The 24,727-nt window shown below is 47.9% G+C and overlaps 1 long non-coding RNA gene across 1 annotated transcript in view; it reads left to right on the top strand.

Annotated features, from left to right (window-relative positions):
* The window catches only part of LOC144338879 (uncharacterized), a 46,741-nt gene extending 23,061 nt beyond the window's left edge, over nt 1-23,680 (top strand). The window contains exon 3 of the long non-coding RNA XR_013413280.1: nt 22,405-23,680. This is a non-coding gene — a long non-coding RNA (uncharacterized LOC144338879). The remainder of the gene's footprint in view (nt 1-22,404) is intronic.
* The last annotated feature ends 1,047 nt before the right edge of the window (nt 23,681-24,727 follow it).

Here is a 24,727-nt window from a genome sequence, read left to right as displayed (position 1 = left end):
GGAGCAAACAACCGCAAGCCATATATAGAAAGAGCATTTAGTAGTTCACACGTCGTGATTTAGGAAGCAACCACTTCTCTGATTCTAAAATAATTCCCTCTAGGGAGAGTGGCTGCACTGAAACATTGCCTTCCCACCAGATTTAGTTCGAGAAGTCACTCAGGGATGAGGAAAATGAAGGATATGTACCTGACTGCAGGATTAAGCAGCAGAAACAGCATCTTATTTTTATTTTTATTTTTATTTTTATTTTTGAGACAGAGTCTCACTCTGTTGCCCAGGCTGGAGTGCAGTGGCGCGTTCTTGGCTCACTACAACCTCGGCCTCCTGGGTTCAGCATGTTGGCCAGGCTGATCTCCAACTCCTGACCTCAAATGATTCACCCGCCTCAGCCTCCCAAAGTGCTGGGATTACAGGTGTGAGCCACCGCACCCAGCCACTAGCTTCTAATAACAATAATTCTACTCTCTACTTCTATGAGCTCAACTGTTTTTTAGCTCCCACTTATGAGTGAAAACATGGGGTATTTATCTTTCCATGCCTGACTTTTTTCACTGAAAATAATGTCTTCCAGTTTCATCTGCGCTGTTGAAATGGGAGAATTTCATTTTTTATGGCCAAATAGTATTCCATGGTGTATAGATACCACATTTTCTTTATCCGGTCATGTGTTAATGAACATCTTAGCTATTATGAAGAGTGTTGCAATAAACTTGGGGGTGCAGATACCTCTTGGATAGACGGACTTTCTTTTAAGAAATGTATAAAGTAGTGAGATTACCGAATCATATGGCAGTTCTACTTTGAGTTTCCTGAGAAAGTGCCGTGTGGTTTTCCATCCTAGCTGTATTCATTTACATTCCCACCAACAGGGTATGAGTTTCCGTTTGGCCCAGTCCTCACCAGCATTTTTTACTTTTTGTCTCTTTGATAATAGCGAATCTAACTAGGACGAGTTGGCCATGAGTCTCTCTTCGTTGGGTGAAATTTGTATTCAGATCCTTTGTTTTTTGTTTTTTTTTTTTTTTTTTTTTTAAGACAGAGTCTCACTCTGTACCCCAGGCTTGGCACCATCTCGACTCACTGCAACCTCCGCCTCCCAGGTTCAAGTGATTCTCCTGCCTCAGCCTCCCAAGTAGCTGGGATTACAGGTGCCCCACCACCACACTCAGCTAATGTTTTGTATTTTTAGTACAGACAGGGTTTTGCCATGTTGGCCAGGCTGGTCTGGAACTCCTGACCTTAGGGGATCCATCTGCCTCAGCTTCCCAGAGTTCTGGGATTACAGGCGTGAGCCACCACGCCTAGCCCCTTTGGTAATTTTTAAATTGGATTACTGTTTTTACTCTTGAGTTGTTTGAGATCCTTGTAATTTTAGAGATTCATCCCCTGTCAGATGAGTAATTATTGTCTCCCAAATATTTGTAAATATTTTCTCCTATTCTGCAGCTTGTCTCTCCACTCAGTTGATTGTTGCCTTTGCTGTGCAGAAGCTTTTCTGGTTTAATATAACCCATTTATCTATGTTGGGCTGTGGTACCTATGCTTTCGAGTTGTGGCCACAAAAGTGTGGCCTGGACCAAGGTCCTGAAGCATTTCTTCCTCTTTTAGCTTTAGTCATCTCATCGTTTGGGGTCTTATATTTCAGTCTTTAATTCATGTGGAGTGTGTTTTTGTGTATGGTGAGGGATGGGGGCTAGTTTTATTCTTCTGAGTACAGTATCCAGTTTTTCTAGCACCATTTATTGAATAGAGGGTTCTTTTCCCTGTGTACATTCCTGCTGCTTTTGTCAAAAGTCAGTTGGGTGTAAATCCATGTTTCTTTTCCTGGGATGTCTATTCTGTTCTGTGTCTTCCTACATTAAAAATCACATTCTAGGCCAGGCACAGTGGCTCATGCCTGTAATCCCAGTACCTTGGGAAGCCAAGGTGGGTGGATCACCTGAGGCCAGGAGTTGGAGACCAGCCTGACCAACATGGTGAAAACCTGTCTCTATTAAAAATACAAAAAATTAGCTGGACGTGGTGGCGGGCTAATCCCAGCTACTCAGGAGGCTGAGGCAGGAGAATCACCTGAACCCGGGAGGCAGAGGTTGCAGTGAGCCAAGATCATGCCACCACACCTCAGCCTGGGTGACAGAGCAAGACTCTGTCTCAAAAAAAAAAAAAAAAAAATCAAATTCTATTTGTGGCAAAGGAATCGTGGTGTATTAGCTCTGACACCTGCCTTATACCTTTCCACCTGGATGTTCTTTCTGCTCTTGGCTTCACTGTGGGTGTCCGATAAATCGTACAGACAAAATTAAGTTTAACCAACTGTCTGAAACTTTGGTGTTTCTTCCCCTGAGGAATTCCCCTGAGGAATACCAACTCTTCATGTGCAGAGAAGTGGAAGTATAGAAATTCAATTATCCCTCTTCTCTCAGCCGATGAACAGCTAGAGGCTGGAAATGCAAGTTCAATTGAAAGTTAGAAGCTGCCGCCCTGGAAATGTGCGCGCTATCGCTGCTGAGCGGGGACCTTTTCATGCAGCACACTGACAGTTCACCGTGTGGGCACGTGCACACACACACACATACACACGCGCGTGCGCACGCACAGACACGCACACGCACACACACACACAGGCGCGTGCGCACGCACAGACACACACACACAGGCGCGTGCGCACGCACAGACACACACACACACACACACAGGCGCGTGCGCACGCACAGACACACACACAGGCGCGTGCGCACGCACAGACACACACACACAGGCGCGTGCGCACGCACAGACACACACACACACACACACGCTTGATTTCCTCTCTAAAGTGGCAAGAAGAAGCTGCCTGGCTGCAAGCCCTGCTGGCATGGGTCATACCATCCACAAAACTCTTCCCTTGCTCCCCACTTTTGCTTGAAAACCTTTCACAGACTGCAGATTCAAGGGAAAGCCATGCCAGCCACGCCGCTGTCTGCTGGGAGACCCTGAGGTGGGCTCTCCTCTTTGCCCTCAGCAGGAAGAGGGTCTCCTCCCTCCCACCTGTGTCATCTGGGGGAAGAGCTGTCTCTGGAATGGAAACACTGGGAAGGAGGGTGCAGAGGACAGACTGCATCACCACTTTAGTGCTTGACGAATTCCTTTCCCCCAGACCCGCACAGCCCTCTGATATTGTGGTACATTTTCCTGGCATCCTTACTCAGCTGCAAATCCATCCTAGACCATAGCAGGGGAGGCTATTTTTACCTGGGTCAGGTCGTATCTTCTCCTTTGTTCCTGTTTCTGAAGGTCAGGAATGCCTTACCCTCGGGAGCCAGGATCTCAGACAAAGGCTCTCCAACCCTGAAGCTCTTTCTGTCTCCCAGAACCGCAGGGCATCGGTGCTGGGGTCACTGCATGCAGGTATATAATTTTCCCTCAGCAGTGCGTCACTGCAGGCAAGCCAAGACTTCTACCAGGCATCGGGGACCAGCTCCTGCTCACCGGTGTTAGGGGCCACAGGTAGCGGAGACAAAAATCAGGGCATGAAAGGCCCGAATTGTGTATTTGCTGGGAAACTGGGTGGTCCCCGTTCTTCCGTGTCATGGATTCCTGGTGCAAGCCCTACACCCCTGTCCAACACCGCCAGCTCCCTCCCTCCCTTAAAGAGAGTATTCAGGATGCCCAGCTGGGGAGGAACTACCTCCTTTCCCGATAATTTGGGCTCCTTCGGCCTTCTGTGCTGTGCCCTGACCTGTTCGTGTCTCCACCAGACATCAGCCCTAAACGCAGCTCACGCTTCAGGAAAAATGTGTGTGCACCCACGTGCCGCAACGCCTGTCTCTCCATTCCCCAGGGCTAAGCCCCAAAGAGTAAGAGACAAACGTGGTGTGGAGGGCTTTCTGTGATGCAAGGGCAGAAACCTGGATTCTTAAACTAAGGCGTCTGTGTGCATCGCCCTTTATCACGGGACTGTGAGTCTCACACCAAGACGTCTTCCTCACCCCTTCATCACAGAACCCAGTCGCCCCCTTCCCCTTATGTAAGCTGTGACTCTGGGCAAGGGTGTATGCTTTTTTCCTGCCTGGACCCATCCTGCTTGGTGTCAGCAATGAGTTAGGTGCAACTTGAAACCCCCTTCCCTGTACAAGAGACAGAGAGAGAGAAGGGGCAGCCTGTCTCCATTAGCACCTTCATTCTTTGATGAGAATATCGCAGCTCACCCATACCGGGGTGCAGGGTGAGAGTGAGGGAAAGAGGAAAGAAAGGGGACTCCCAAAGAAGGGGTGACATGCAAGACCAGGACGAGAGAGACATCCACCGCTGCGCTGGAGGGAGGGGACCGGGGAAAGCAGAGAGGTGGGAGGGGTGATGGAGAGGCGCGCAGTAGGGGACGCCTGCTCTCCCCGCACCCTCCCCATCTGCAAAGGGAGGCCCCCCGCCCAGCGCCGCAGCCCCTCCCCGCGCGCTCGCCCCCGCGCCTCCCTCCCGCGCCCCCGCGCCCCCCGCCGCCGGTGGACGGCAGCGCGCTGCTGCCCGCGGGGCTGGCGTTTCCACCTGTCACCGCGCCGCCGCCGCCCCAAGTTTTCGGGGGACTTGCCCGGCGCGCCGCCTTCCTCCTGCTCTCCCCCATGGCCGCCGCCGCCTCTTCCCGGCCGCCCCCCGGGGCCCCCGTGCCCCCCGCCCAGCCCCACGGCCGCCGGGCCCGGTGAGCGCCAGCAGCTGGGGGCACCCGGACGGTGGGAGCCCCGCGCGCAGCCGCCTGCACCCGAGCGCGCCGGCCTCCGAGCAGCCACCACTGCCACCACCGCCGCCGCCGAGCAGCCACCCAGGCAGCGTCTGTCCCGGGCACGGAGCATTGCGGATGCCGCGCGGGGCCGGCGCGGGGCTCCGGGCGCGCTCGGGGGTCGTGAGCGCCGCGCCCCGCGCCCCCGCGCGCCCCCCGCCCTCCCGCGCGCCCCGCTGGGGCCATGCAGTCTCTCATCTCGCCGGTGACCAAGGCGATCCTGGTGGCCCTCTTCATCTTCGCCATCCTCCTCATCCTCTATGTGATCCTATGGTACATCTGCCGCGATGTGGACTGCGACCATGGCATCTGAGCGCCGCGGACCCCCGGGGTCGCCACGCAGGGGGCGCCCCCAGCGCCGGGGCCATGGGGACTGAGCCGTCCCGCAGTGCCCCCCAGCTCAGCGCCCGCGCCCCCTACTCCGGGCCCCGCCGCCCGCCCTGCACCTCCACCGCCTCCTGGCCTTGACCTTCAGGGACGCACCGGAGAGAGCGGGTGAGTGCGCTCGTGCGGGCGCTTTGGGGGGCCACGGTTGGGGAACCCCAACTTCGGGGAAGGAGCTGAATCCGGACGCGGGACTGAACCCGAGGATTCACTGAGCCCGGGGCTCCCCCATGGGACACGGGAAGCGGCAGGTGCGCGTGCAGAGGGGTGGGCGCAGGTCCTCCCGTGCCCCCTCCAGGTCCGTCCCCCCCACCCCCTGGGCGCCTTGGGTTCGAGAAGCATAGGCGCTCCCGCCTGTGGCCGCCACTGGTGCAGCAGAACGCGGGTTCTCAGGTGGGTCCGCTGCGCTATGGCACACCAGGCGCTATCAAGTCCTCAGCCCTCTGCTTCGGCGATGGGGACCCTGCACTCAGGTCCCCTATAACCTCCACGGACAAACACGGTGAGCGCGGGGCTAGGAACCGAGCGAGGGTTATCCACGGCCAAGGGACACCTCTAGGGAGCAATGGAAAACAAAATTTAAACCAGGTCGGAAGACTCTTTGCCTTTCTCACACTTCCGAGCGCCCCCAGGGAAGCCGAAGCCTTGGGGGTGGGGGGAGGAGGTGTCCTCCAAAGTCCTCTGGCCCCTGCTCCAGAGGGGAGAGGGACAGATGTGACAAGGATGAGGCTTTGCCCTACACCAAGCGTGCCGGGCAAGTTTGGGACGGTGAAGCAATCTGTGACTTAAATAAATATCTTCTTAGCCAGAAAAATGCCTCCCTTTGAATATTTCTCTGGGAAACAAATAAATAAATAAAACGGTGAGGAAAAACACCCAGTTTACACAGACTGCCAATTGATGCGTGGGTATGGCTTCCTTTGGTAATCAGGGCAGACAGAAGCTGTTTGGGGGCTCACTTCGGATTTGAGAGAGCTCGGCTTGGTGTTATTTATGTTCATGGATTCCTCTCAGATTAACAGTTTCCAGCCACTTATGGGTTAAGGAAACTAAAAATCCTGGGAATTTTTTTTTTTGGGGGTCCAGGATAACCTATGGATTGCTTGTCCCAGGAATCTTTGGAAATCCAATGGGACTGCAAATGTCTGATTTGGGATGGTTAGGGTGTGAGTGTGAGTGTGACTGTGTGTGTGTGTCTGTTTTCTGTAGTTAAAATCGGAGTTGACACCGTGAGTGATTCTGCAGCACCTAACTCATGTCCACAGACAACAGTGTCTGCAAAGGTGGCGGGGGCCAGGGGGTGTTAGGCGGAAGACACACCACTTTCAGAATAACAGATATGCCCTGAGAAGATGAAAACATTTGCAAAGTCCCCCACATTCTCCATTAAAATACCTTCTCATGGGACTCTGTGGCTGGGTATGTGTATTACATCTCCCAAGATGCCAAGTTTGTTTCTGGAATTTGTTGCCTCTCCTCAACCTGGCCCCCAACTCCCAGGTCACGTACCCAAATGTACCATTTTTACAGCTCAGTCCGAAAAGACTCTCTGACACCAGAACGGACCAATATTTTTGAAGTACTGCCTGTGCTCCAGGTATTAAATTAACTGAAAAGAAATATTATGAAAATCCAAAATGGGACGCTTTGCAGATTATTCCCGGCATAGAAGAAAAGGCTACTGGAGGTTCACACAAGCACATCCCACCCAGGGGATCCAAAATTATGCCAAGCACATACCCAGTGGGCTAGTCGAATAGAAAAAGGAAGATTTAATCCAAGAAGCCTGTTTCTCAGGTTAGGATTTGGGAAGAAACAGGGTTATAGAGCCAGCCACTAGCGGGGCTTGTCTGGGAATGATATGAAAATACAGTTGCAGCTGAAACTGGATGTGAGCCGCTAACCAAGCTCACCCTAAACATGATAGCTGAAGTCCTATTCACATCTGATAATTCCTTAGGGCTTGTACATTCTCAGCCTCTCTTGGATTATTTTTTTACATAAAATTTCCATTCCAATTGAGCACTGTTTATTCAATTTCCCAGAGAATGCCTTCTCATAAATTAGAAACTAGCCATCTACATATTGATTCTATGAATGATTACATTAAATTTCCTGCTTAATAGTCACTGCCATGTCTGCTGAAAGCTCATCACCAAATGAGAACAAAACGCAGGGATTCAGAATTCAAATGGCAGGGCGCTCACCAAGTCACCAAGTGAACAGCTAATTAACGCTCTTGGAAAAGAACACTCACCCCCATCACATAGCCTTGTCTCCTTCCCCCAGATAGACAAGGCTAGAACCAGAAAGAAACCTTTAGACAAAAGGAAATCACAGTAACTCATGTCTGTGTAGCCTCCTGTGTAATCTACAAAAGCCCTTCCCATGCAGTGTTCCTCCAAATCTACGCCACTGTCCTGGGAAGACGCCAGGTTGGTGCTCACATCCCTGTTTCAGGTACACAAACCAAGGCAGGTAGAAGTGCTTCTTGCCCAAGGTCACACAGCAAGTCAGTGCAGAGCTGTCACAGTGACAGCAGACTACCACTTGGAGCTTTTGGCTACAGATTGGGGGGCATTTCTTTCCACGCGTGTGACTCTTCTCTGTGGTCCTGTTTTATGTCCATCCGTGCACACTGACATCCAACAGTTCTCCAAGGGAGTCCTTAGATCATGGTGACCATTTGGGTATTTCTTTTCTTTTCTTTTTTTTTTTTTTGAGATGGAGTCTTGCTCTGTCACCCAGGCTGGAGTGCAGTGGTGCAGTCTCGGCTCACTGCAACCTCTGCCTCCCAGGTTCAAGCGATTCTCCTGCCTCAGCCTCCTGAGTAGCTGGAATTACAGGCACGTGCCACTACGCCCGGCTAATTTTTATATTTTTAGTAGAGATGGGGTTTCACCCATGTTGGCCAGGCTGGTCTCAAACTCCTAACCTCATGATCTGCCCACCTCAGCCTCCCAAAGTGCTTAGGATTACAGGTATGAGCTACTGCTTCTGGCCCGTTTGGGTATTTCACACCTAAAGAAGATATGAGTATCAAAACAGCAGCATGGTCACTCAGGATGCTTTCCTGGAACCTAGAAAGATAAGCCCTGACTGGAAAAAAGGACAATCTCAATTAAGCTGGGAAGAGCATGATGACACAGAAACCTGTGTGCTATTATCTTAATTTTCTATGGACAACCCACACATGCCAGGGTGGTTATGATTACTGTCAAAAGACCTACAGTTTCCTATGAATAACAATTACACCTAATAGTTGCTGAGTCTTTTACTGAACACCAGACCTGGAGCGAAAATAATATTATATACATTGTATTTTACCCTCCTGACAGCAACATGAATATAATTAGTATCCCAATTACACAGAAGGGAAAAATAAGGCTGGGAAAAAAAAAAAAAAAGGTTATGTAACTTCCCCAAGAATAAAAGAAAAATCTCAATCATCAGTAACCAAGCTTTTACCAACGGACCTGTGGCACACATGTGTGTTTATGGGGTGTGTGTGTGTGTGCATGTAAAATCTCACATATATTGCAGTGGTATTACACAAAAGTTTTAAATTATATTTCTACTTGCAGCTCTCCTTTAGGGTTTAAAATTAATCATTCTCTTTAAAGTTTTTTAAAAATTGATTATGGAATAACTGCTAATTATCTGTTTCTAGATGCTGCTCACACAGGTTTCCATTTTTAAAACTTTTTATGTATTTTTTTTTTTAAGACAGGGTCTGGCTCTGTCACCCAGGCTGGAGTGCAATGGTGTGATCTTGGCTCTCTGCAACCTCCACCTTCCAGGCTTAAGCAATTCTCATGCCTCAGCCTCCTGAGTAGCTTGGACCACAGGCCTGAGCCACCATGCCCAGCTAATTTTTGGACTTTTTAGTAGAGACCTCATTTCATCATGTTGGCCAGGCTGGTTTCGAACTCCTGACCTCAAGTGATCCACCCACCTCGATCTCCCAAAGTGCTGGCATTACAGGCTTTTGATGTATTTTTTGATATTGACAATCAGTCATAAAAAATTTAAAAAGTCAATTCAAGAGTTTTTCCATCTTTTAGAAGTTGTCAGTTATATCCCTAGAATAAGGAAAACTCTCTTATTTTGTAAGAGGATCTTTATATATATATAATGTGTGTGTGCGCGTTTTTTTTTTTTTTTTTGAGAAGGAGTTTCTCTCTCTGTTGCCCAGGCTGGAGTGTAGTGGCGCAATCTTGGCTCACTGCAACCTCTGCCTCTTGGACTCTAGCAATTCTTCTGCCTCAGCCTCCCGAGCAGCTGGGATTACAGGCTTGTGTCACCACATCTGGCTAATTTTTGTATTTTTAGTAGATATGGGGTTTCGCCATGTTGACCAGGCTGGTCTCCAATTTCTGACCGCAAGTGATCTGCCTGCCTCGGCCTCCCAAGGTGCTGGGATTACAAGGGTGAGCCACCACACCCAGCCAATATATTTTATGTGTTCCAAACTGTAAAGATTTTTATGAGTCTAAAAAAAAATGAACCTTAAAGCGAAGATGCTGAAAAACTGGCCCTAAATGCATTTTTTCTTGGGATCCCATGTAGTGTGAATCCCGCTCCTAAAATCTCCCTTTTATGGTTTTGGCAGCTTCCGAATTTAAGGGGCAGGTCCCCCAAGGGGCAGAGAGGGCCTCCTGGAAACCTCAGCTTCTGTACAAGAAGAGTTGAGGGAAGAGGGTAAGTTAGATGTGTAATGAAGCCTGAGATGTAGCAAGACAAAACATCTAGACACCATAATGAGGGACAGTTGGTGGCAGTGATGAGAGAGATGTGGTCAACTAGATGAGAGAGAACTTTCTCAAGCTGATCGTTAAAGACAGGGTGGGCACGGCGGCTCACGACTGTAATCCCAGCACTTTGGGAGGCCGAGGTGGAAGGATCGATTGAGCCCAGGAGTTCGATACCAGCCCGGGCAACATAGTGAGACTCTATCTCTATAAGAAAAAAAAAGTAGGGGCCAGGCACGGTGGCTCACACCTATAATCCCATCACTTTGGGAGGCTGAGGCGGGCAGATCACTTGAGGTCAGGAGTTCCAGACCATCCTGGCCAACATGGTGAAACCCCGTTTCTACTAAAAATGCAAAAATCAGCCAAGCATGGTGGCACACATCTGTAATCCCAGCTACTTAGGAGGCTGAGGCAGAAAAATCGCTTGAACCTGGGAGGTGGGGGTTGCAGTGAGCCGAGACTGCGCCACTGCACTCCAGCCTGGGCAACAGAGTGAGACTCCATCTCAGAAAAAAGAAAAGAAAAGAAAAGAAAAGAAAACAGGCTGCCTCAGAAGTGATCAGAGGTGTTTGCCTTGTTGTGTACACTTCCCCAAGGGAAGTGTAGCGGGGAGGAGAGACGAAGAAGCAAGTGTTTGGGTCATAGGACTTCACACTCAAAAAGAATATTTACATACCTTTCAAATTTATATCACTGGAAAAAAAAAAAAAACAAGGTTCTTTTGCAGAAGAAAACATTTTGGAATTCAAGATAAGTGACGCGGGGGACAAAGAATTGGGTTGAAAATCTCACTGTTGCTTTCAAAGCTGTTCTCAGTTAATGAAGATGGAGTCTGAGAATGTGGCTCAGGTTATTGAGATGCTCCTTAACGATTCTTCTCCTCCTTTACCCTAAAATTAAGATCCTTTTATATCTCCTCTTCTCAGGCCCTGTTCCACAGATGTTCATATTGGAACTTGCCTGCATTGCAGATGTCTGTAAAAAAAAAAAAAAAGAAAGAAAGCAGGGGGAGAGGGGAGGCAGAGGCTGAAAGATAATAGAGAATTGCAAGGTGCCAACAGAGAAGGAAAGACCAGTCTGGCTCTTACATATTAGCTCCGTGATACTCTGAGCTCCACAGTGTCAAGCTAAATCCCATTTAGAAGGTGAAGTAGGAAATAGATGTGGATTTGGAGTAGGAGGGACAGTACTGAGGCCTGACTCAGAGAGCTGGGTCCTTTCAGGATGTGGGAGACACGAAACGGAGGGCTCCTAAGGGGAAGAGGAAGCTGCGTTCACTTTCACGCACTTCCCAAGGCAGCGTGTCAGGCCGGGAAGCTGTACAGTGGGAAGACGAATCTGTAACAGCGCCTCAAAGCAGGAAAACAACACCGTACCATAAGCCAAACTCCTGCTGTGCTTTCTGAGTAATGCCATTTCTAAAAAGATCATGTTTCCATGAGTTATTTTTTCCCCTCCGCCGATTTGGTCTAGCAACATGTAAAGTGTAAATTCAAGGGAAACATGAGTGAAATAGAAAGGGTGACTTTGGAGGTACCTACAGTCAGTGCAGTGCTGGGGTAGGGCGTGCTGACCTAGAGGGGGATATACCCCCATCTGAGAAGGGTCCCAGCGCCCTGCTGCTGTCTCACAAACCTGAGCGCTTCCTTACCGAAACTGTCCCCAGAGGCAGGATCTTTCAAGAAATGTTGTCCTTGGTCCTTGTCTTGCATCCTTAGCTGGGGAGCCTTCCAGGCAGAGGCAAGGATTTTTGGAAATACCTAAGCCTCCTTCAGCGCCAAGTCTGGGGGATAACTTTAGAAGCCAATTTAATCAATATGGCTTTTAGCTCAAAATAGCGCCAGCGTAAGGTAAGGTCTAGACAGGCGCTTGGAGGCAATTCGGAAGCAGTTCCAAAAATAGTTTGAAGCCAACTGGGCCCTTTGAATGAGTAGCCTGCCTACTGGAGGGAAGGGATCAAACTCACTCGTGTGCAAAACCTCAGGTGCAATTTCTGTTGTAAACTCTCCTCGCTCACCTCCTAACTAGGACTTTTCGGGTGTGGGAGCAAGCTGTATACATTTATTGAATACCTACTGTGGATTTACGACAATTTTATGCTTTTATTACGAAACCTTTGGATAGGCTGTTATGTTTTCTTCTGGGGAAGGTGAAAACTGTCTGTAATTATGTGCTCTAAAAGCTGTCCATGGCCGGGTGCGGTGTCTCACGCCTGCAATCCCAGCACTTCGGGAGGGCCAGGCTGGCAGATCACTTGAGGTCAGGAGTTCGAGACCAGCCTGGCCAACATGGTGAAACCCCGTCTCTAGCAAGAATACAAAAATTAGCCAGGTGTGGTAGTGCACACCTGTAATCCAAGCTACTTGGGAGGCTGAGGTGGGAGAATCACTTGAACCCGGGAGGCAGAGGTTGCAATGAGCTGAGATCGTGCCACTGCACTCCAGCCTGGGCGACAGAGCGGGACCCTGTCTCAAAATAAATAAATAGTAAATAATAACTTTCCACTAGCGATCTCAAGGCCAGATTGCCCGCGGTCAGCGGTGGCTATTTTTCATGTCATTGTACTATCTCTTACCATCTGACCAGGCACCCTTCCATTCCGTCCGCCTACCCCTGTCTCTGAGTCATCGGATGACTAAGCATACCTATGCTTTGGTTCTGTTGGCGTGAATGCAGTGATTCAGGTCAGAAGTGAGCCCACCATACAGAAGGCTCACGAAAAGATCCTCGGGGAAAATGGACGGACATCATTCGTGAAAGAGAAAAGCAAAGTATCCCCAAAACCGACCCATTAATGGTGGTCTGACACAAGGCATTGCTGCATTACTCTTCATTGCTCCCTCATTCCCATGTGTGTGAAGTGTGACTATAATTACGATGAAAGCTAAATGAATTAAATATGATTCTCTTTTTTCTTTTTTTTTGGAGACAGGGTCTCGCTCTGTTGCCCAGGCTGGACATGGCGTGATCTCAGCTTACTGTAACCTCCTCCTCCCGGGTTCAAGTGATGCTCCTGCCTCAGCCTCCTGAGTAGCTGGGACTATAGGCACCCACCACCACACCCAGCTAATTTTTGTATTTTTAGTAGAGATGGGGTTTCACTATGTTGGCCAGGCTAGTCTCGAATCCTGACCTCAAATGATCCGCCTGCCTTGGCCTCCCAAAGTGCTGGGATTACAGGCATGAGCCACCATTCCAGGCCAATTTTCTTTAATATCTCATCTTTTAGTATGACACCGATGGACAAGTCTAATGGGAATTACAATAACATGGAAATTGGATCTTTCCTACTGTCAGCAAAAATGTCAAGACCACAAAAGACAAAACAAAAAAAAACTAAGTGAATAAAATAGTAGAGACAAACAGAAATATGAGAACAAAGGCATCTTAAAAAGATGCTTAAGAAAAAAACTTTGGGGAGACCAAGGCAGGCGGATCACTTGAGGTTCAGGAGTTCGAGACCAGCCTGGCCAACATGGCTGTAGAGACAGGCCAACCCTGTCTCTACTAAAAAAAACAAAAACAAAAAATCAGCTAGGTGTGGTGGCAGGCAATCACCTGTAATCCCAGTTACTCAGGAGACTGAGGCAGGAGAATCCCTTGAACCCAGCAGGTGGACGTTGCAGTGAGCCGAGATCCGGTTCAAGTGATTCTCCTGCCTCAGCCTCCGGAGTAGCTGGGACTACAGGTGATTCTCTCACCTCATCCTCCTGAGTAGCTGGGACTACAGGCATGTAACACCACACCAGGCTAATTTTTGTATTTTTTGTAGACATGGGGTTTCACCATGTTACCCAGGCTGTTCTGAAACTCCTGGGCTCAACTGATCCTCCTGCTTCAGCCTCCCAAAGTGCTGAGAGTAGAGGTGTGAGCCACCCTAACCATGGCAAACATCATTTCTTTTTCTTCTTCTTTTTTTATTTTTAACTGTTTTTTTGTTTTTGTTTTTGTTTTGAGACAGGGTCTCACTCTGTCGCCCAGGCTGAAGTGCTGCAATGGCACGATCTCAGCTCACCGCAACCTCTGCCTCCTGAGTTCAAGTGATTCTCCTGCCTCAGCCTTCCGGGCAGCTAGAATTACAGGCATGTGCCGCTGCGCCTGGCTTAATTTTGTATTTTTAGTTTTGCCATGTTGGCCAGGCTGGTCTCGAACTCCTGACCTCAGGTGATCCACCCACCTTGGGCTCCCAAAGTGCTGGGATTACAGGCCTGAGCCATCCTGCCCAGTGCAAACATCACTTCAATATCCCCTTGCATCCTGCAAGGGCTCTCCGTCTGGGGACAGATGGTGGGGCAGTAACCTTCAGAAGTGCAGAGACACAAGGGTGCTTTCCTCAGGGGTAGGGGAGGTGAATTCAACCAAGAACACGACTTGTGAGGAGGAAGACAACTGCAGTGTTGGAACCACCAACCATAAGTGGCTATTGAGTATGGATTCATTCAAGGCTTGAATATTTATTTTTATTGAGCTATAATTGATTTAAACATAAACAGCCACGTGTGGCTGGTGGCTATTCTATTGGATAGCACAGCTAGAATTGTAATCTATGTGCTGTTTGATTCATTCATTGTATTAGTTTGCTAAGGCTGCCATAACAAAGGACCACCAACTTGGGGGCTTCAACAAGGGACGTTGATTCTCCTGGAGTCCTGGAGGCTGGAAGTCGGAGATCCAGGTGTGGACAGAGCTGGTTCCTCCTGAGGCCTCTCTCCTAGGCTTGGAGACACTGTCTTCTCCCTGGGTCCTCAGAGGATCGTACCCCTGTGTGTGTCTGTGTCCTCATCTCCTTGTCTTATGAAGTGTCTTAGTGCATCTCAGGCTGCTATCACAGAATACCATAGACTGGGTGGCTTATAAGCAACAGGCATTGATTCTCCCACAGTCCTGGAGGCTGGACGTCTGAGATCAAGGTGTGGGCAGGGCTGGTTCCTCCTGAAGCCTCTCTCCTGGGCTTGGAGATGCCGTCTTCTCCCTGTGTCCTCACAGGGTCAACCCTCTGTGTGTGTCTGTGTCCTCGTCTCCTCTTCTTTTAAGGGCACCAGTCCTGTTGGATCAGGCCCTATCCTTATGACACAATTTTTGCATAATTACCTGTTTGGAGGCCTTATCTCCAAACACCGTCACAATGAGGGCTAAGGTTTCAACATAGGCGTTTCGAAGAGACACAGTTTAGCCTGAAACACTCATTTCACAAACCTCTCCTAGTTCTTCTGTACCAGCAGTTATAACACTGGACAAACCTGGTTCCTGCTCTCTGAGTGTAAATTCTCAGCTGGGGAGATGGCAAGGTCATTGGATCATCATGGTACATTTGGATCCAGGGTGTAACAGAAGTCTGGGCCACATGCCATAAAACAGCTGGCAGACAGATCTCAGAGTCTCTGTGCTACAGGAACACGGAGGAGGAACCCAGGTGGGCCTGGGAGGAGATGTTTAAGGCATTGTGATGCTTGGTGTAACCCTGAAGGTCAAGATACGGTTATCCAGATAACGCGAAGATTCATTTCAGGTAGAGGAAGCCACAGCAAGTGAGATCATGCATGCATACATATGCGCGCGCGCGCACACACACACACGCGCGCGCACACACACACACACACACACACACACACTCTTTCATGCCCAAAGGCAGCAAATTCTGCAGCCCAGTTTGTATTCCAGAGCCTGCTGCTGACCACATTGAGCTATGTCCTGAGACCAAATCATGCCTCAGTGCCTTTTTTTTTTTTTTTTTTTTGAGACAGAGTGTTGCTCTGTCGCCAGGCTGGAGTGCAGTGGCATGATCTCAGCTCACCACAACCTCCGCCTCCTGGGTTCAGGCGATTCTCCTGCCTCAGCCTCCCAAGTAGCTGGGACTACAGGTGCACGCTGCCACGCCTGGCTAATTTTTGTATTTTTAATAGAGACGAGGCTTCACTATGTTGGCCAGGATGGTCTTGATCTTTTGACCTCGTGATCTGCCCGCCTCAGCCTCCCAAAGTGTTGGGAGTACAGGCGTGAGCCACCACCCCTGGCCGGTTTAGTGCCTTTTTAAACGGGCTTCCCTCCCTCCCTCTGCAAATGCTCTATGCCTTTGAATCCCAACCTCAGTCTCTGTGTCTGGAGAACCCACCTTATGACAACACCTTATGCACACATGAGCTTTGGCGGGTAAGTAACATGATCCTCACTCGCAGACGTGCTGCCTGAGACCCGAGTCACCTGGCCGAGGTCCACCACTCACATGGAGCACCATGGTTCTCCATGTTGGAGCTCTACCTCAAGAATTCATGAAGAAACAGAGAAAGTAAGGGGCTGATAAAGGTTTTTGTGTACTAAAATTGCACCTCTGGAAACTGACTCTGAAAGCGGTGGCGTACCTGGAACATAATTAGTGCAGTTCAAAAGCAAAGCCATCATCCTGCGTATTGTTCCCTCTGGCCCTTCTTCCTGCTCCCCGGAGCCGTGTTGGCGTTAAACAAGACAGCATGAGTGGGTATGTTTACACCTCTTGCAGTATTGTCGGATTTTCCTGAGACCTCCCAGAATCTCTGTGTCTGAAAGCAAGCCAGGGATGCTTTGTGAAGGTGGCAACCCCAACTCTAAGGCCAGCCAGAAACAGCACTCTCTGTGCCTCTCGAATTACTCCAGCTTCTTGGCCGTCTGACTCAACCCTGTTGGGCGTCAGTCTCATGGAAACACACAGGAATGGGTGGAGACCTACCCATTCCTTTTGTTTGTTTGTTTGTTCTTTGTTTTGAGATGGAATCTAGCTCTGTCGCCCAGGCTGGAGTGCAGTGGCATGATCTCAGCTCACTGCAACCTCCGCCTCCCGGGTTCAAGCGATTCTCCTGCCTCAGCCTCCCGAGTAGCTGGGACTACAGGCGCCCGCCACCACGCTCAGCTAATCTTTGTATTTTTAGTAGAGACAGGGTTTCACCATGTTGGCCAGGCTGGTCTCGAACTCCTGACCTCAGGTGATCCATCCGCCTCAGCCTCCCAAAGTGCTGGGATTATAGACTTGAGCCACCACGGCCAGCACCCACCCATTCTTAAAGATAAGATTTAGAGAGTTACAGGTGAGGAAAAGACAGACAGGAATTAGACTCCTTGCAAAAGCTGAATTGGATGCGGCTGGTTCCTGGGGCTAGCAAGTGTGATCATCGTGATACTTTGTGGGGATCAACCCATTCTCTTACCAACAGCTGCGATTCAGGAGGTGGTAGAAGTCATTCCCAGCTGAACATTTGAGATACTCAAGTGAAGGAAAGCCCTTTTCAGTAGGCTTTGAATTCTTTGAGAAAGTATCAAGGAATTCCCTGCACCCCCAAGCTTCGTCCCAAGTGCTCAGAATAACTATCTAGTCACTTCCAAGTTGCTCCAGCTGATTTGCCTGGAGCAAGGACGGCTCCCTGGGGCACTGAGTCTTCCTTGATCCAGCTGTTCAGGTCATCCTAATTGGGAAGAGTCTTCAAGCCGCTGTGAAAGGTGGAGGGGCTGGGGTTCACAGGGGTGAGAGATGGAGCGGCAGCCTGCCCGGCCCAGTGTCCATAGAGATCATGGGGGTTTGGGGGGCCTCTGGGGAACACAGCTACGTGACTACAGCCCCACCTAGTACTCCACTGAGGTACCCGGAGCCCTGTTTCTGTATTTTCCCTGGATGCCCCAGGTTTTCAGGGTCTGGAACAACTCTGCCCGTTAGAAATACAATATGGGCTGGGTGTGGTATCTCACGCCTATAATCCCAGCACTTTGGGAGACCAAGGTGGGTGGATCACTTGAGGTCAGGAGTTTGAGACCAGCCTGGCCAACATGGTGAAACCCCCTACTCTACTTAAAATGCAAAAATTAACCGGGTGTGGTGGCAGGTGCTTGTAATCCCAGCTACTCAGGAGGCTGAGGCAGGAGAACTGCTTGAACCCAGGAGTCAGAGGTTGCAGTGAGCCAAGATGGCGCCATTGCAGTCCAGCCTGGGCGACAGAGTGAGACTCAGTCTGAAAAAAAAAAGAAAAGAAATACAATATGATCCACATGAGCAATTGAAAACTCTTTGCTAAACACATTAACAAAGGAGTAAAATGAAAATGGTGAAATCAATTTTAATAATATGTTTAATCACTATATCTAAACAGTCTCCTTTTAACAGGTATATATATTTATATTTACATAAATATATAAATTTATTTTTATGTATGTTTTTAAATTTATTAAATTTGTATAAATTTTATTAAAATATATATGCAAATATGGTATTTAATAATAAATATGGTATTTAATGGCACTATTTAGTGTCATTTTAACATGTATGTATATTTCTATGTTTACATAAATATATAAATTTACAGTTTATATTTTAAAATTAATTAAATATGTACAAATTTTATTAAAATATATTTTCATATATATTCAATCACTATATCAAATAGTCTCATTTCAACATGTATGTGTTTATATTTACATAAACAAATTTAAAGCTTATGTGTATTTTTCAGTTTATTAAATTTGTACAAATTTTATTACAATATATTTATATGTAAGATACTTTATCACTATATGAAATAGTGTCATTTCAAAATGTATATTTATATAAATATATAAATTTATATATATATTTTTAATGTTAAATATGTACACATTTTATTAAGATATATTTCTGGCCGGGCGTGGTGACTTATGCCTGTAATCCCAGCACTTTGGGAGGCCAAGGCAGGCGGATCATCTGAGGTTGGGAGTTCGAGGCCAGCCTGACCAACATGGAGAAACCCCATCTCTACTAAAAATACAAACAATTAGCCGAGCATGGTAGCGCATGCTTGTAATCCCAGCTATTTAGGAGGCTGAGGCAGGAGAATCGCTTGAAACCGGGAGGCAGAGGTTGCAGTGAGCTGAGATCGTGCCACTGCACTCCAGCCTGGGCAACAAGAGTGAAACTCAGTCTCAAAAATATATATTTTTTTCCTATATAAACATATGTTTATAAATATCATAAATGAATATATGTATTTTATAAGTATATGAAATAATTGTATACATATACACATAATTTATTTCAAATTTATATATTTTTAAATATGTGTAAATATATTTAGAATTGTATATATGGTATAATTATTTAGAATTGTATAGTTATTTAGAATGTATTTAGAATTTTCTATATATAGTTATTTAGAATAGATTTAGAATTGTATAGTTATTTAGAATAGATTTAGAATTGTATATGTAGTTATTTAGAATAGATTTAGAATTGTATATGTAGTTATTTAGAATAGTATATAAAGTTATTTAGAATAGATTAGAATTGTATGTATAGTCATAAGTGAGATAGTGCACATTCTTTTTTCGCACCAAGTCTTCAAATCCAGTGTCTATTGTACACTTAGAGCACATCTCAGTTCAGATGAACTGACATCCTCTGGGGGTTTGTCCCTTCCAAATCTCCTGTTAAAATAGAATCCCCAGTGTTGGGGGTGGGGCCTGGTGGGAGGTGTTTTGGTCACGGGAACAGATCCCTCGTGAATGACTTGGTGCTGTCCTCACGGAAATGTGTGAGTTCTCACAATATTCGTTCATGTAAGAGCTGATTGTTAAAAAGAGCCTGGCTGCTCCTCCTCTCTCTCTTGCTCCGTCTCTCATCCTGTGACACTCTGGTTCCCCTTGCCTTCCTCCACGCGTAAAAGCTTTCTGAGGCCTCACCAGAAGCTGAGCAGATGCCAATGCCATGCCTGCTTCTGATACCGTTTGCAGAACAGTAAGCCTAATACAGCCCTTTTCTTTAGTAAGTCACCCAGCCTCAGGTATTCCTTTATAGCAACACAAAATGGACTAAGACGCAAACCACATCCAAATGCCATTTGTGACTGGTGCCCCCAGTGCTGGGTAGCACAAGTCTCATTTTATCTTCCAGCTAACACTGTGCTGTTCTTACGGAATTTCTCTGCCCTGGCCCTGAAGACAGCACCTCTTCCTTCCCTGGCTCTTCTCTCGTCATCACTCTCAACCGTCTGGTGGTTTTCTACGTGTGCTCTTTAGCCAGAACTATCCCCGACAGAGGGGCCTCCCCGCACACAGCCCAAGCAAATTCACACAGGACTACAGTCTGCTTCTTTATTGGATCATTGCCTTTCTGGGTAAACTGAGAGTCAGTGGGGGTTCAGAATTTCTGTCAACCTTCTAGATAGGTCTTCTCAGGCTCCAGACACCCTAGATGCTTGTGTCTTGACTTTCATTTGGTTCTACCATATACAGAATACAAATAATCTATAAATGGAAAAATGCGGCCGGGCGCGGTGGCTCACACCTGTAATCCCAGCACTTTGGGAGGCCGAGGCGGGCGGATCACGAGGTCAGGAGATCGAGACCATCCTGGCTAACACGGTGAAACCCCATCTCTACTAAAAATACAAAAAATGAGCCGGGTGTGGTGGCGGGTACCTGTAGTCCCAGCTACTTGGGAGGCTGAGGCAGGAGAATTGCTTGAACCCGGGAGGCGGAGCTTGCAGTGAGCTGAGATCGCGCTACTGCACTCCAGCCTGGGTGACAAAGTGAGACTCCTTCTCAAAAAAAAAAAGAAAGGAAAAATGCTAGTTATATGCTAGTTATGCAGGTACTGGTTAGGGTGTCCTGGCCGCCCCCCACCCCACACCCTTTGTAATCTCAACTCTTCTGTTGACTGGACTTCACTGCTTTCCTCCTGATATCCTCTTTCTGTCCCAGGATCTCATCCAGAACCCACATTACATTGAGTCATGTCTCCTCTTGGCTGTGACAGTTTCTCAGACTTGTCTTGTTTTTCATGACCTTGAAGCAAGGTCTTGTACATGACTCTTGTATGGGTTTTTTGATTTAAAAAGATATTTATTTGGCTCACGGTTCTGCAGACTGTTCAAGAGTCAAATACAAGACCTTACTTCAAGGTCATCCAAAGCAAGGCCTGCAGACCATACAAGGACCCCTAGCCACAAGTGGCACTTGGATGTGGCTTGTGTATTAGTCCATTTTGTATTGCTATAGAGGAGTATCTGAGCTGCATGATTTATAAAGAAAAGAGGTTTATTTGGCTCACGTTCCTGCAGACTGTACGAGAAGCATTGTCTTGAGGACAACGGGTCAGGTATTTTGTCAAGCTGTCCCTCTGTTGGGATTTGTCTGCAATTTTTCTCATGGTGAGACTAGGGTGCTTGGCTTTGGGGAGGATGACGGCAGAGATGAAGAGTCATTCTCATTACATCATATCAAGGTACATACTGTCAGCATGACCTACCACCGTTGACATTGGCTTGATCACGTCTGAGGTGGTGTTTGTCAGATTTCTCCACTGAAAAGTTATTGATCTCCCTGACCATGCTCTTTGAAAGGAAGTCTCTACATGCAACCCACACTTAATGGAGTGGGGAGTTGTATTTCATCTTCTTGAGAATAAAATATCTACATCAATTATTTGGAACTCTTCTGCATGGGAGATTTGTATCTCCTCCTTCCTTTATGTATTTATTCAATTATTGACTGCCTTGGGTTACCATCTAATATTATTTCATTTTATTGCCCAAGTCATTTCAGCTTTGAGCACCAGGAGCTCTTTCAGGTTGGCTTTTCCTTATCTTTCACACACCCTCAGTTTTTTGTGTGTTTGAGCATTTTCTTATTTGCTTGTACTACAAGATGGTCCAGGCATATCTGTATCACCCAAGCTCCATTCTTAGAATTAACCATTATTCCAGAGAGCCCTGGTACTTTTTATCTGAATATGATACTAGGAACCAAAGTGCTGGGTGAAATGACTTGTCAGTAGCATTAAAGAGACGTACTGGCTGGGCACAGTGGCTCTTGCTTGTCAGCACAGCACTTTGGGAGGCTGAGGTGGGAGGATTACTTGAGTCCAGGAGTTCAAGACCAGCCTGGGAAGCTTAACGAGACAAAAAAAAAAATTTTTTTTTAATTAGCTACTTGGTGCACACACCTGTAGCATTAACTACTCAAGAGGCTGAGGCAGAAGAATTGTTTAAGCCCAGGCATTTAAGATGACAGCTATGGTTGCGCCAATGTGCCCAGCCTAAGCAACAGAGCCAGGCCCCATCTCGAAAAAAATTTAAAAGTGCAAGAGTTTGAGATTACAGTCAGCTGTGATTGTGGCACTGCACTCCAGCCTAAGCAACAGAGCCAGGCACCATCTCTAAAAAAATTTAAAAGTGCAAGAGTTTGATCGCTATGATTGTGCCACTGCACTCCTGCCAGGGTAACAGAGCCAGGCCCCGTCTCTAACAAAATTTAACAAGTGCAAGAGTTTGAGATTACGGTCAGCTCTGATTGTGCCACTGTACTCCAGCCTGGGTAGCAGAGCCAGCTCCTGTCTCTAAAAAAATAAAAAAGTGCAAGAGTTTGATTGCTATGATTCTGCACTCCAGCCTGGGGAACAGAGCCAGACCTTGTCTCTAAAGAGAATGAGGGGGTGGCAGGGAGTTGGGGGAGGTAATCTTTCATCAGATCACCATTGATTTTTTTTCTTACTCTTTTTTCCTTTCCTTTGCATCTACTTAGGGCCCCTACAATGATGGAGAGCGCTGGTGGCTGTGGAGTCCTCAGTTTGCCTGCATGCCAGGTGCAAGCCAGGGAGTGGTAACATCATCCCCCTCGTAAGCCACCAGCAGGCCAGGACTCCAGTGTGGAGGGATGGATCTCTGAAGGTCACTGCTCGGCCCTTCTCTGAAGACTGTCCACCAGCATGTCAACCCAGCTGCACTGCGGGGGTGAAGGGTGGGATGACTGTCAATAAGGATTAAGGCCATCTCCCCCACCCGTCACTCATTCTGCCAAGCCATCACCGGGCAACCAGGACTCATGGGCAGTGCCACCTCCGGGGCCGTGCTGGCATCTGTAACCTCCATCCATCCTTGTGGTCCCATCCAGCCATCTCTGACCCCCTGCCTGGCCCACTCTGTTGTGAAGTTTTCATCCGCCTTCCTCTTGTGCAGAGTCAGAATTCACAGAGGTTCCAATGCCCAAGGGAAGCCCAGTGGAACTGTTCACTCTTAGTACTGGCTGGAGACGTCCAGAGGACAAATCGGCTTCAGATTTTACCATCGTTAAAGTGGGTGCAACTCGGAGGCTTGCCCTACTTAACTCTCCAATGCAATCCCTGCTGCCAGCTTCATACAGACTCCATCCAGTGCAAATGGCTTCCTTCTGTGTGCAGAGCAAATGCTCCAGGGAAGAGACACACAGGATTCCCCGTCATCATTGTTGCCAAGTGACCCCAAATATTCCTATCCTGTCTGTTGCAAAGAGGAAAAGTCACGTCTTGGAAGAACGGCATCACCCTACAAATTCAGACTAGACACTTTGCACATGAAACAAGAATCCCAGAAATTTCTTGAAGCAAATCTTGCATTCGTGACCGTCGGACTCTATGGGATGTGTAAGGCACATTCCCAGTCTCATCACCTGTGACAGTTGCATTGCCGAGTCCAGCAGCCGCGGAGGACTCTCTGCTGTTCTTCCTCTGCTTCACTTAACATATGAGAGTGAAGAGATGAAGATTGAGGCGGGCCCTGCACCAGGGGACATGTGTATCTCTCTGAATGTCCTTGACAGACAGCAGCAGCCCAGCGACACCCAGCCCCCATCCTGTCCGTATGCACCCTGGTGAGCATTTTCTACAGTCTCCTAAACACTCCCATTATTCTGTTTTGCTGGTGTGATGTGTGACACCTCAGTGTCGTCATAGCTTCTGCCTCCTCCGTGTGGAGAGAGGGCATAAAGACAGAGCTGAGATATTATGGCTATTCCAGAAAATAAAATATTTTTTGAAACCACACGGCTCAGGTGCAGCTCTTTGTGTCATTGTGAAAACAGAGCCCTAGCCTGTATACCATTAGCTTGGTGGCACTTGGATAACAGAGTATTCACTGGCCCTGCAGAGGAGCATGGGTGGAAATGTATTTATCAGCTGATGTTGGCGCAGTGTGCTGTTTGTGCACTATTATTATTATTACTTTATTATTATTATTATTTAGACGGAGCCTCACTCTGTCGTCCAGGCTGGAGTACAGTGGCACGATCTCGGCTCACCACAACCTCCGCCTCCCGGGTTCAAGCAATTCTCCTGCCTCAGCCTCCCAAGTAGCCGGGATTGCAGGTGCCCACCACTAGGTATGGCTAATTGTTTTGTATTTTCAGTAGAGACGGGGTTTCGCCATGTTGGCCAGGCTGGTCTCGAACTTCTGACCTCAGGTGATCTGCCCGCCTCGGCCTCCCAAAGTGCTGGGATGACAGGAGTGAAGCACCGCGCCCGGCCTGTCGGTGCATTCTATAGAATGAGATGCCTCTCACAGGGTCTCCAGAGCTGTGGGAAGGGATGCTTTCCATTAAAACAACAACAACAAAAAGTGGCTGGCAAAGTTCACACAATGATGTTAACAATCGAGTTATTCAACAGTCATTTTCCTCAAGGAGGTCTGGTTTCTCTGTGTCTCAGAAAAACTCAGGAAGGCTCCTAACCCTTTGCACAGGGGAACACGGCACTCCACCCTTGCTGGTCTCAGCTTTGACTGGGCAGGCGCTCAACGTGCCAGTCAGACAACTAGGCAGAAAAACTCACACAAGTACCTCGACCTACCCCAGAACAGGGTCAAAAGCTAAGAGACAAAGTTTGAAAAGGCATATTTCATAAGCACAATTTTAATTGTATTTATGATTAAAGAATAACATGTTTTTCTTTTTCTTTTTTTTTGAGTCAGAGTCTCACTCTGTCCCCCAGGCTGGAGTGCAGTGGTGCCGTCTCAGGTCACTGCAACCTCCATCTCCTCAGCTTCAGGCGATTCTCCTGCCTCAGCCTCCCGAGTAGCTGGGATTACAGGCATGT

The sequence above is a fragment of the Macaca mulatta genome, chromosome Y, assembly GCF_049350105.2.
Source record: "Macaca mulatta isolate MMU2019108-1 chromosome Y, T2T-MMU8v2.0, whole genome shotgun sequence".
In the NCBI taxonomy this organism is placed as follows: Eukaryota; Metazoa; Chordata; class Mammalia; order Primates; family Cercopithecidae; genus Macaca; species Macaca mulatta.
The sequence above is the reverse complement of the archived record's forward strand: the minus strand, read 5'-3'. Positions and strand labels throughout refer to the sequence as shown.